At 42.2% G+C, this 12,942-nt stretch overlaps 1 pseudogene; it reads left to right on the plus strand.

Moving 5' to 3' along the window:
* Window positions 1-12,606: 12,606 nt before the first annotated feature.
* LOC126033169 (uncharacterized) lies at window positions 12,607-12,704 on the plus strand (annotated as a pseudogene).
* Window positions 12,705-12,942: the final 238 nt, after the last annotated feature.

Consider the following 12,942-nt stretch of genomic DNA (forward strand, 5'->3'; position numbering starts at 1 on the left):
ACTTCTCTCACTCATTAACATTATTATGATAATTAGTGTAGTCATCTCTCTAACCAAACTCACCACTCTATGTGGTGAGCTTCACGGCAAGAGCCAGTCCTTCCAGCCCTCATCTCTGTGATCTCTGAGCATTATTACAATGATGTCTTTTGTTTATCGTAAAACCCATAGATAAGTAAAACTATTCTGAGTCTATCTCTCTCCCTCTAACTTATTTCACTCAGCATAATAGATTCCATTCATGTATATAAAAAAACTTCATGACTTTATTTTTCCTGACAGCTACATAATATTCCATTTTGTATATATACCACATTTTTCTTTAGCCATTCATCTGTTGAAGGACATCTTGGTTGTTTCCAGAGTCTGGCTATTGAAAATAGTGCTGCAATGAATATAGGTGTGAGGAAGGAATTTTTGTATTGTGTTTTGGGTTCCTAGGGTATATTCCTAGGAGTGGTATAGCTGGATCATATAGGAGCTCAATTTCCAGTCTTTTGAGGAATCTCCATATTATTTCCCATAAAGGCTGGAGTAGATAGCATTTCACTAGCAGTGAATGAGAGTTCCTTTCTCTCCACATCCCTGCCAGCACTGATTGTTCTTGTTCTTTGTGATGTGTGCCAATCTCTGTGGTGTGAGGTGGTACTTCATTGTTGTTTTGATTTGCATTTCCCTGGTGATTAGAGCATTTTTTTAATGTGCCTTTTGGCCATTTGTATATCTTCTTTGAGGAATTGTCTATTAATTTCTTCTCCCCATTTTTTGATGGGGTTAGATTTTTTCTCTTGTTAAGTTCTGTCAGTACCTTGTATATTTTTGATGGTATATTTTGTATATTATCTGATGGTTATTGGGTGAATAGTTTCTCCTATTCTGTGGGTGACTTTTGTATCCTAGGCACTATTTCCTTTGAGGTGCAGAAGCTTCTCAGCTTAATATAGTCCCATCTGCTTATCTCTGGTTCCACTTGTTTGGAGAATGCTGTTTCCTCCTTGAAGATACCTTTAGTCACAATATCATGGAGTATTTTACCCATGTTTTCTTCTATATACCTTATGGTTTTGGGTCTGATATCAAGGTCTTTAATCCATTTGGATTTGACCTTTGTGCATGGTGTTAGCCTGGGGTCTGAGTTTCCTTTTTGCGGGGGTGGGGGGGAGGGAGGAATCACACCCGGCAGCACTCAGGGGTTACTCCTGACTCTATGCTCAGAAATCACTCCCGGCAGGCTCGGGGGACCATATGGGATGCCAGGATTTGAACCACCATCCTTTTGCATGCAAGGCAAACACCTTACCTCCATGCTATCTCTCCAGCCCCTGAGTTTGCCTTTTTTGCAAGTGGCTAACCAATTGTGCCAACATCATTTGTTGAAGAGGCTTTCCTTGCTCCATTTAGGATTTATTCACCCACTGGTTGTTCAGTAGTGAACTGTTTAATTTCCAGGTGTTGAAGTATTTCTTCTGTGTCTCTTTGTAGTTCACTTCTTATTTAAGTGCACTGTGATCTGAGAAGAGCAGGTTGTCTGTACAATTTCTATCCTCTTGATTTTGTGGAAATATGTTTTATGGGCTAGAATGTGGTCTATCCTGGAGAATGATCCATTTGCATTAGAGAAGAATGTGTATCCAGTTTTCTGGGGATGGAGTGCCACTGTCTTCCATTTCTCTTTTCAGAGCTAGTATATTTTTGTTGGGTTTCAGTCTGGTTGACCTATCAAGGATTGATAAGGTGGTGTTGAGGTCTCCCACTATTATTGTGTTGCAAGCCCATGGCAGGAGACTGGCACCACTGTGGGTGGTAAAAGCCTACCTTGATGGGACTAAGTTTGCTGAGTTCTTCCTCTGCAGCCTTAAGCAGGAAGCTAGGAAGTCAACTATAGAGGAAAGCAGAGGACCTTTATAAGTCCCTGGCAGGAGACTTGCACCAACCTTTGTGGGCGGAGACAGTACTCCTTGCTCAATTCAAGTTCGCTGGGATCTTCCTCTGCAGCCTCAAATTGGAAATCAGGAAGCCCTGAAGGTAAGGATTTTATGTTCTTCAGGTTGTCTCCAGAATTTAGCAGTAGGTGCTCATAAAACTTCCGTTGTAGGAAAGCAGATCCTGATAATAACAACTGGGCTTTAGGTATTATATTCTAAATGATTCTGAAAGAATTTTAATAAAGGGAAAAAAGTAACATACATAAAGTAGTCCAATGTGAAGAATGAGTGATAGAATCCATGCAGCCGGCCCAGGTTTTATGTTCAGTTTGATCACTTGCCTAAGTAACATGCATTTATGGTCACCTGAGCTTGCCAGGAGGGATCCCTGAGTGGAAAGCCAGAAGAAAGCCCTGAGCACTACTGGATGTGGCCTAAACATCAAAACCAAAACAAAGAAACATACATACAAACAAATAAATAAAAATAAGTCCAATGTGGAGGGGCAAATGGAGGAAGGAAGGGGATGGGAACAGAGATAAATTGGGGACATTAGTGAAGATATGGGTGTTGAATACCTTATGAAACTCAACAATCCACATCTTCTTAACCATATTTTGATGATGATGTAATAAAAAATTTTAAAGAAGCTCAATGCAACTGTTCTTATAACTGCAAGAAGAGAAAAGACAAAAAATGAAGGAGACCAAAGAAAGGAATGAGAGAAACTAATGTCATAGTTCAGAAAGTAAATAATATAATTTAAATGGTTTAATGTTTAATGCATAGTCAATCAATTAAGATGTTATGAAGGCAGTAAAACTGACAGTCTCATAGCAACATAAAGAAATGTAGTTAAACTGAGTTGTTTAGGTAAAAAATAAAGAATAAGTTAGTTAACTAAGTGATGACTATATTTTCATAAAACCTAAATAAATGCTCACAAATCAGGGCTTGTAAAGATTATAGACATTTGAAAACAAGTTATTATTATTAATTTTTTGTCTTTGGGCCACACCCGGTGATGCCCCGGGGCTACTCCTGGCTATGCACTCAGAAATTGCTGCTGGCTTAAGGGACCATATGGGACGCTGGAGGATCAAACCATAGTCCATTCTAGGTTAGCACGTGCAAGGTAAACACCCTACTGCTTGCACCATCGCTCCAGCCCCTGAAAACAGGTTATTTTATTGCAATGAAAACATTTATGGTTTTTTTAAAAAAGTATTTTGCTCTAGTCTTGCTACAATATTTTGTCTGTGTGTAAAGTGAAATGATGTGCTTTAAGTCAACCTTTCTCTCCAGAATTTTCAGGTTTCCAGAGAATAATCTCAAGGTTCCTTCCAGTCCAAACATCTGATATTTCTCACTTCTATTTCACACTCTCAGACTTCCTGAACAACTCATATGTGATTGCTGGTGTGTAAATTCTATGCTGTCAAAACCCAGAAAAAAAAATAGAGTTGCAATAGGGCAGAATCAATGTAAGTTGATAGAGTTGCTCTCTAAATTTAACCTGCTTTCTGAAGCATTTACTGAGGAACTGCTCTCTGTCCATCACTTGCCTAAGTAACTGGGATTTAATTCATAGGAGGCCATAGTTCTTGCCTTGAAAATAATCCAAAACCTAATAGGAAGAGGAAACAGTCATAACCAATAGGTAGAACATGAACGACTTGGAATAGTTGTGGAGAGTAAATTAGAGCATATTGGGACAAAGTAAACTTCATATTGGCTGAAATCAAGCAGAGTATATTATAAGGATGCTGGGAAATGTCAAGCCTGATCCTTCAAGATTCAACCCCTGGGGCCGGAGCAGTGACGCATGTGGTAAGGCGTCTGCCTTGCCCGCACTAGCCTACGACGAACCATGGTTCGATCCCCCAGCATCCCATATGGTCCCCCAAGCCAGGAGCTATTTCTGAGCAGGAGCAGCCAGGAGTAACCGTTGAGTGTCACCCGGTGTGGCCCCCACAAAAATCCCCAATTCCTAGAAGTGAGGAACCAGAGTAGAACCCTACTACACTGTTTCTCTTCTCTCTCTTCTCTTCTCTTCTCTTCTCTTCTCTTCTCTTCTCTTCTCTTCTCTTCTCTTCTCTTCTCTTCTCTTCTCTTCTCTTCTCTTCTCTTCTCTTCTCTTCTCTTCTCTTCTCTTCTCTTCTCTTCTCTCTCTCTCTCTCTCCTCTCCTCTCCTCTCCTCTCCTCTCCTCTCCTCTCCTCTCTCCTCTCCTGTTCTCTTCCCTCCTCTCCTCTCCTGTCCTCTTCCCTCCTCTCCTCTCCTGTCCTCTTCCCTCCTCTCCTCTCCTCTCCTCTCCTCTCCTCTCCTCTCCTCTCCTCTCCTCTCCTCTCCTCTCCTCTCCTCTCCTCTCCTCTCCTCTCCTCTCCTCTCCTCTCCTCTCCTCTCCTCTCCTCTCCCTTCCTCTCCTCTCCTCTCCTTTTCCCTCCTCTCTTCTCCTCCTCCCTTCTCCACTCCTTTTCTCTTCCCTCCTCTCTTTTCCTCCTCCTCCTCCCTTCTCTCTCTCTTCTCCTTCCCTTTTCTCTCTCACTCCTGGTCTTATTTATTCTGCTAACAATGGAATCTACTTGGCACTTGACTTCATTCTTTCTCTTCAGATAAACCTTGTTTTGCTTTTACATATGTCATCCTTGCTTGCCTTGAACATTGCTGAGCTCCAGTCTCGCCACATGATCTTCAGAATAAACACAGCTAATTCCAAATTTCTGAGAAAGACAGTAATGAGTAAACTTTGAGTCAGGCATAACAGTGGCCAAAAAAATCTGCACACTCTTCTCAGCAAGGACCCTCAGAATAGGTTAGCCAGAAAGGGAGAAATATGATGGGCATATTGAAAAGCTTATCCTGTCTGTGGGAAAAGTAAGAGCATCTTTCTGACCAGGGAGCTGTGCCCATGAAGGAGGTTTCTGAATTGAGTGTAAAGGATCAGTGTAGATTAGAATTTATTAAATAAGAGGTTGTATTACTGTACTTGATTGGATGATAGAATGTTGGTTAAATTGGGCCTCAGTCTAGCACATTATTGATCTGGGACACCACATAATATCCTCTCAGCCCAGAGAGACCCCTGAGCACCACTGGATGTTTTTCTTATACCCACTTCCCCTCAACTTCATGATCTTTGGTATTGTCATGCCTGTTTCCACAGACAAATTTGGTGGCCACTCATTTACTTCAGCAAATGTCCCTCTTATTCACCACCAACTCCACTGTCTGAAGATCAGAGCTACTGGAAATGGTCTGATTTCTTAGAGAAATTTGAGAGTCTAAGCTATAGTCTAAACTTTTGCTACTTCCTGCATTCCAAGTACACACACACACACACACACACACACACACACACACACACACACTTGTACACACATTCGTACACATACTCCAAGCACTCTCACAGAATAATGCAGAGCATTTTTGTCTTCTTATATTTATTATATTTGCATAATATATGGGCAAATTTACCATTCCATTAGTGTAAGAGAACCATAGTTCCCACCAATATTATATTCTATATCTGTGTAACTATGACTCATTTATAGATAGTGTGATGTATGCATTTATGTTGTAAATAATTTTTGTTTGTTTCAGGAATATAGCAGAGGTGCTTGAGAACTATTCCCAGCTCTGCACTGGGGCGGGTCACTCCCAGCTATTCTTGAAGGTCATGTGGTGCTGGAGATTACTTTAATCCTTGAAGCTATCTCCCAGACCCAAGTTATTTTTCCTGATCTAAAAATGTACCCTTTCTAAGCTGAAGCAATAGTAGGCTTATGGGGCACTAGCTTTGCACCCAGCTGACCTGGGTTCTATTTCTGGCATCTTCCATGGTCTCCCAAGCTCCACCAGGAATGATCCTTATGCAGAGTAACCCTGAACTGGCTGTGATCCAAATACTAATAAATGAACACACAAATAAAAGAACATTATCCTTCCTTCCCTGCCTTTTGTTGTTACCATGGCTAGGAGAGGGGGTGTCACACATTTGAGTTGTGATGCTTACACACATGTTCACGGAGTTCACTGATATGTTGCATTTAGACTTGGTGCTGGCTAAGGGTTGTGTACTTTAGTTTTGGGGTTATATCTCCCTGGTTGTTGTACACAGAGATGACATACTTGGTTGTGGGGCTCCAAACAGCAGAGCTACCAGAGCTTGTTCTATGTATGCAGGTGGCACCATGAGTCCAACTTTCCACCTCATGCTTGCCAGGCTAGTGCAGATGCTACTGAGCCACCCTGTGCTACCATAATCCCACCATTCTAAAAAAAGTGTTTTTCATTTTAAAAAGGAGATGTGTCTGATATTTGTTTTGCACATCGCAACCCCATGGTGTCCTGCAGGCCACGATCAGCTGTTCTCCACGATGCAAATGTTCACAATTCATCTCTCAACATTTGGGAGCACCATTGCAGTACAACCCGCTCCATTCACAAAATAAACTCCTTATTATATGTCTTCAAATGCATGCCTCTTTTTTTTTTTCATTTTAAAAATGTAAACACCATGGTTACATGGCTGTTCATAATACCTTGTCAGATAAAGTTATTCATTATTGAGTTTCAAACAATGAGCAACCTTCACCAGTGCACATTTCCTGCCACCAATGTCAACAGTTTTTGTTTTTGTTTTTGGGCCACACCTGGCAGCACTCAGGGGTTACTCCTGGCTCTCTGCTCAGAAATTGCTCCTGGCAGGCATGAGGGACCATACGAAATGCCAGGATTCGAACCACCATTGGTCCTGGGTTGGCTGCTTGCAAGGCAAATGCCCTACCACTGTACTATCTCTCCAGCCCTCTCTCTCTTTTTTAATTTAAAACTTTTTACAAGTTTTTCACAGTTGTATTTTAATAACATAGTGGCAGTGAATTAGGGCCGTTCCTACCCCCAGTGTTGACCTCCCTCCACCATAGTTCCAAGCATGCACCCGGTACCTCCACCTTAGCTCCCTAGACTGCTAACATAACAGGTCCATTTTGTGCATAACTTTTTATAGTTTAGGTCTCTTGATTCTACTGTCTTTGACATTGATTTGGGTATTTAGGGCTATCCATTTTTAATTTCCATTCTATGCTCCTGGGACTGTTTGGCCCCTGGATTCCATCCACCTTTTTTATTTTCCTTTTCTCAGTTTGTAGGGAGACATATAAATGGGAGGCAGAACCAGATGATTCATGTTTTATGGTTCTGAAGAAAAAAAAAAGGCTGAGGCCCCTATCTTATAGTTATAAGTATAAATAAGATTGAAAGAAAGGAAAATAAAAATGGGGGAGCGTTAGATGTGGCAAGCATATTTTTGCTGTTTGTTTCCTTCTCTCTTTGCATAGGTGCAGTAAACAGTGGGGGAAATTAGAAAGAAAAAGTTTTGGCCTAAGAGATATAGGTGTCTCTACCCTTGAAGCACACTGTCATGAGACCGAATATAGGCTCCAGGTACGTTAGTTGTCAAACCCCAAGGTCTTTCTTTATGGTCCCAGGAAAGGTTCTGTTTATTCTTGGTTGTTAGAGTTATTCTTTTGTAATTAGAGTTCTTGGTTTTTGCACAGATCCTAGGGCAAAGTCTAGGATAAAGTCTTTCTTTGTGGTCGCAGAAAAAGTTCTGCTTACTCAAGTTTGACATAGTCAGTCCTCTTTGGTGATCTTGGATTTTGCACAGATTCTATGATGGAGGGTCTTCTGATTTCATCTCACTGTTAGGTGGTGAGATAGGGCAATCTATCCTTAGAGTTGTTGCTACTTCCTTGTCTTCAGGGTGTCATATGAATCTACCCTGGTACAAGGTCGTGCCAGAGTAGTATTAAGGCCTTCCACAGGGAGAGTTTGATTCCTGGTGCTGGTGCAGGGAACTGTGTGGATCAGTGGATGTCCAATCACATTAGGTCTAAGTCAGGTCCTCATGATGATTGTTCAGGGAGGAAGGCAGCTCTGCATTATAAAATTCATGAGTTCTTACCCCTATTAGATAAGAACTTCTTTCTATACATAAAAATTTTAGTGTTCTATGCAGAAAGAAAGGGAAAAAGAAAAATAAACAAAAATATGTCAGATTATATTATTAGTGCATTTAGAGGTAAAAATAGCAAGCTATACAATTTCTGTGGTCTGGGTTTTACCTGAGTTCTTATCCCAAGCAAGAATTTCTATTTTTTTGGTTTTTGGGCCACACCCGTTTGATGCTCAGGGGTTACTCCTGGCTATGCACTCAGAAATCGCCCCTGGCTTGGGGGGACCATATGGGACGCCGGAGGATCGAACCGCGGTCCAGTCCGTCCTACGCTAGCGCTTGTAAGGTAGACACCTTACCTCTAGCGCCACCTTCCCGGCCCCAAGCAAGGATTTCTATTAGAATTTCTTGCTAAGCAGAACCAAAACAGCCCCCCTGCCTGAAGAAAAAAGAAAGAAGAGGAAAAAAAAAGAAATAAAAAAGAAAAAGGGGGAATATGGGGAGTTACCTCTACATATGGAAATAAACACTAAAGTTATAAATATTAAGGAAGTAAACATAAAAAGAAAATATAAATAGTTTCAATGAGTCTTTTGAGATAGCCTTAAGGGAGAATAAAGGTCCAGGGCACATTTTCATCTCACATCATTGTCTTGTGGAATCTAAAAACTAGTTTGCAGTAGTCAGGTCCTCAAGTAGTGTCCTAAAGCTGGGGGTCCCTCTGGAACTGAATCTAGTAGTAGACCATAGTTCACATGGTCTCTCTGGTTCTCTCTCTTCCTTCTGCCACTTTTAGACACTTTATTTGCAGCAAATTTGCCTCCACCAATGTCCCAAGTTTCTCACCAACTCACAGCACCCCCCCCCTGCATGCCTCTGAGGCAGGCACTTTACTTCTCTCTCCCTCTCTTTCTCTCTCTTCTGTTGACACTGTGGATTGCACTATTGTTGTAGAATAATAGCCCTGGATGGGGTTGGATGGGGTTGGGATAGATGGAGAGGCCTTTCTCCTCGATCTTGGACCACGTATCTGCAACCCTTTTCAGCTGGTGGGTCTGAGGGTTTAGGGTGGTGGCAAGGAAGACACATCAGTTAGGTTTCAGTCACATCAGCTTTATTCAAGGCCCTAGTCAACAACCTTTTATGCTGGATATCATCAGCTCTGCATCCAACCTCTCAGCCATCTCCTCTCCTGCTCCTTCTTCCTTGCTGAATCTCTCCTAATTTCCCTTCCAAATCTCCCTCCTGCCCCTGAGGCAAACCTTTTTGTTACCTACCAAAGACCCCTCCCAGAAATGGGCTGGTCTTACTAGCAGATAAGGTTACAAAGGACGAATGGGGGATGAGGGTAACATCTGCCCCTTTCTTAAAACAAATAAAAACAAAAGAGCCTAGGTTACCCTTTGTTTTCCTGGTTTCAAAGGTGAGAACCTAAATATTCCCATAGCAACAAAGTTTAAAGTGAAAATTAACATATCAGCCTTTTCCATAAACATAACTTTTCTGTAAAATATACCTGTAACTTAAAAAATTTTTAATGCTTACTTACCAAGCGCTATCCTGGAACTTGTTTCTATTTTTCTTAATGCTATTTAACCAAGCATTTTTTCCTGGAATTTTGTTCCTATTAACCTTTCCCTAAACACAAATACAAGAACATTTATACAGAACATCCATTTTGAAAATAGGTTATTACATTAAAATACACAGTAAAACATTATGCAATTGGAAACATTAATATGGAAACCTATAAACCACATTTAAATCAGCAAGAATATGATATAGATCCAAGTTAGATGCAGGTGGTTCTAAATCATATTTTTCAGTTGGGCTTTACTATTATCTCTCCCCACCCCCTCTTTTTTTCTTTTACCACCACCAAATTCTCCAAACGCAAAAAGTCTGTGGACTTCCCATTTTATCCCTTCATCTAAAATCAATTGTCCAGATGCTGGGCTTCTCCCAAGCTGCTCACCAGGTGGCTTCACTTCCATGGAGTCTCAGGCCCCACAGTTGGGTCCGGGACTGGGTCCTCTCGTGCCATTCCACTCGCCTGGTCTGGAGGGCAGGTCCCAGTGGGAGCCGCATGTGCCTTCTGCTTCTGGCCTGCTTGCGAGCTTCCCACTGCATTTCTCGAAGCTAGGGCGCTCTCCTCACCGCTGCTGCAGCCTTAGAAGCACAGCCTGCTTGTCCACTATCAGGGAGAGGGCAGTCTGGTGCTTTTTGCTGAGAGTGATACCCACTGCCGCTGCAGATACTCTGGTAACTCTCCACCCTTCTGGGTGGTGTTTGGGATGGCTTTGGGTGTTCAAAACAATTAAGGTCATCTGAGTCCAAAGTCTAAATTTCCAAAGTCGAAATTCATGTCCAGGCTGAAGGTTATGATCAGAATGCAGTCCACTCTCAATAAAGTCTTTTTTCTCATCCTTTTCTAATCAGGGCTCTTCATCAATCTCTGAGGAGGCTGAGGTTTTTGGAACAAGGACTTTTTGCAGCAAAATCACAGTACTGGGCCTTGGATGGGGGTGATCCAAGCTTTTACATCCCCTCTTTCACTGGCCCCTCTGCCCCAGAAGGGGACTCCTCCATCTTAAAAATGACTTCACATGGCCCAAGGTTTTGGGTTCACACCAACTGAAAAGAGCCAAAATCAAACACAAGAACAAGAATCTCACCGTGATGTCTTGTTCCAGGGTTCAAATCAAAGTTCGAGCACCATTATGTAGAATAATAGCCCTGGATGGAGCTGGATGGTAATGGGATGGATAGAGAGGCCTTTCTCCATCTTGGACCATGCATCTACAACCCTCTTTAGCTGGCATGTCTGAGGGTTCAGGGTGGTGGCAAGAAAGACTCACACCAGTCAGGTTTTAGGAAACATCAGCTTTATGCAAGGTCCTAGTCAACAGGTGTGGCTTCTCTCATAACCTTTTACACTGAATATCATCAGCCCTGCATCCATCCTGCATCCTCCTGCATCCTCTCAGTCATCTCCTCCTTCCTTGCTGAATCTCTCCCAATCTCTCTTCCAAATCTCTCTCTGCCCCTGAGGCAAACCTTTTTGTTATCTACCAAAGACTCCACCCAGAAATGGGCTGGTCTTACTAGCAGGTAAGATTACAAAGGAAGAATTGGGGGTGGGGTGACAATTGTTAATGAAGGGTTGCCATGCATGTCACTTTATCTCATTTCAGCACCCAGTTCTTGTCCATAGTGACCAGTTCCAACTATTATTGTCATAGTAGACCCTTCTCTACTGTAACTCTACTCACCGCCCTTTGTGAATACCAGTAGTATTTACCCCCAACTTTCCAAGCTCCTTTTCACTGCTACTCTACTTTTGCAAGATCTTTATTTCCTAAATCCACATGGATCTTTTCTATTAGTTCTGCTGGCAATAGCAATCCTTTTATTTTCCTTCTCCCATATGCTAGCTAATTTTGCCTTTTCCACGGCCTCTTTGCCAATCTACAGGATGTGATCACACCTCTGCCAAACTTCTTAGACATCCTCCTCCTCCCTTAGAGAGATATATGAGGATTCCTTGTCTGCCCTTCTATACAGAAATGTGTGCATTCCTTCAGCCTTCTCTCTCTATCTCCCTCTCTCTCTCTCTGTCCTATCTGTGACTTTTCACCCCCTCCTTCCCTGCCTAGCCAATTCCTCTGACAGTTGCCTCAAACAACAGAATCCAAGTGTGACTCTCCTGAAGGAATTGATTCAAAGGGTTTTAAAGACACAGAAAATAATAAGAGTCTAGGGAACCACGATTAGAATACAGACAGACACAGGGAGGACCAAGAACAAGAACTGCAGACGTTCTTATTTTAAAACAGAAGCCGGCATTTATGATTACTACTATTGCAACCTCCACCTTGAACAAGAGGTTTTCTACCTTCCCCCCCTTTCTATACCCCCAGAACCAGAGTGACTGCTTTGAGATGTACTCTCATGCTTTAGTCTCATACTCGTGTCTTGCTTTCAGAGACCAAGGGCATAGAACTTCTGGCCTTTCTGACTTAAGAGTCTAATATTCTTAATTATGATACAATATTATATAATACAATCTTATCTTAAGAGTACAATATTCTTGAGAGCCCAATGTTTTCTTGACCCAGTAGTGCCAAACACAATAAGAAATTTTTCCCCATATAAGAGGGTAAGACAATGTGAGGACCTGTCCCACGAAACAAATCTCAGTCACAGCTTAAAGTCTCTTTTTGGGGAGTGGAGGGCAATGCCTGGCAATGTTCAAGTATTGCTGCTAGTTCTGCACTCAGGAATTACTCCTGATATTGCTCACAAGATGTCAGGATCAAATTTGGGTTGGCTACATGCAAGGCAAACAACCTATCCACTATATTACCAATCTTGCCCCCAGCTTTAAGCCTCTTTCAGTCAAGTTTTTTATGTTTTCTCCAAGAAACTGGTGTGAACTGAGATAAGGACCCATGTCAGCTTCCAGACATCTGAACATGCTCTGAACACTGGGTTGCATTTTTGAAATGGACCTTTACATTTTTTTGGTGGGGGCCACACCCAGTAATGCTCAGGGGTTACTCCTGGCTATGTGCTCAGAAGTTGCTCCTGGCTTGGGGGACCATATGGGACACCGGGGGATCGAACCGCGGTCCGTCCAAGGCTAGCGCAGGCAAGGCAGGTACCTTACCTTTAGCGCCACCGCCCGGCTACATTTTTTTTAATCTTAGAATTAATGTCCTTTTGTGCTTGCTTTGGCAGCACATATACTAAAAATTGGAACGATACAGAGAAGATTAGCATGGCCCCTGCGCAAGAAAAGAAAAAGAATTAATGTCCTTTTAAAATAAAATACTGATGTATAGGGCTTGGGGCTGGAGTGATAGTACAGTGGATAGGACATTTTCTTTGCACATGGCTGAGCCAGGTTCTAATTCAGCACCCCATATGGTCCCCCGAGCACCATGAGGGGTAATTTTTGAGTGCAGATCAGAGCATTGCCAGATGTGACCCCAAAACAAAAGAATTTTTTAAGAGTAGATCTGGGGAAGTAAGATGGGGTTAAGGATTATGCCTGGCAT

This window comes from Suncus etruscus, chromosome 16, assembly GCF_024139225.1.
Source record: "Suncus etruscus isolate mSunEtr1 chromosome 16, mSunEtr1.pri.cur, whole genome shotgun sequence".
Lineage (NCBI taxonomy): Eukaryota > Metazoa > Chordata > Mammalia > Eulipotyphla > Soricidae > Suncus > Suncus etruscus.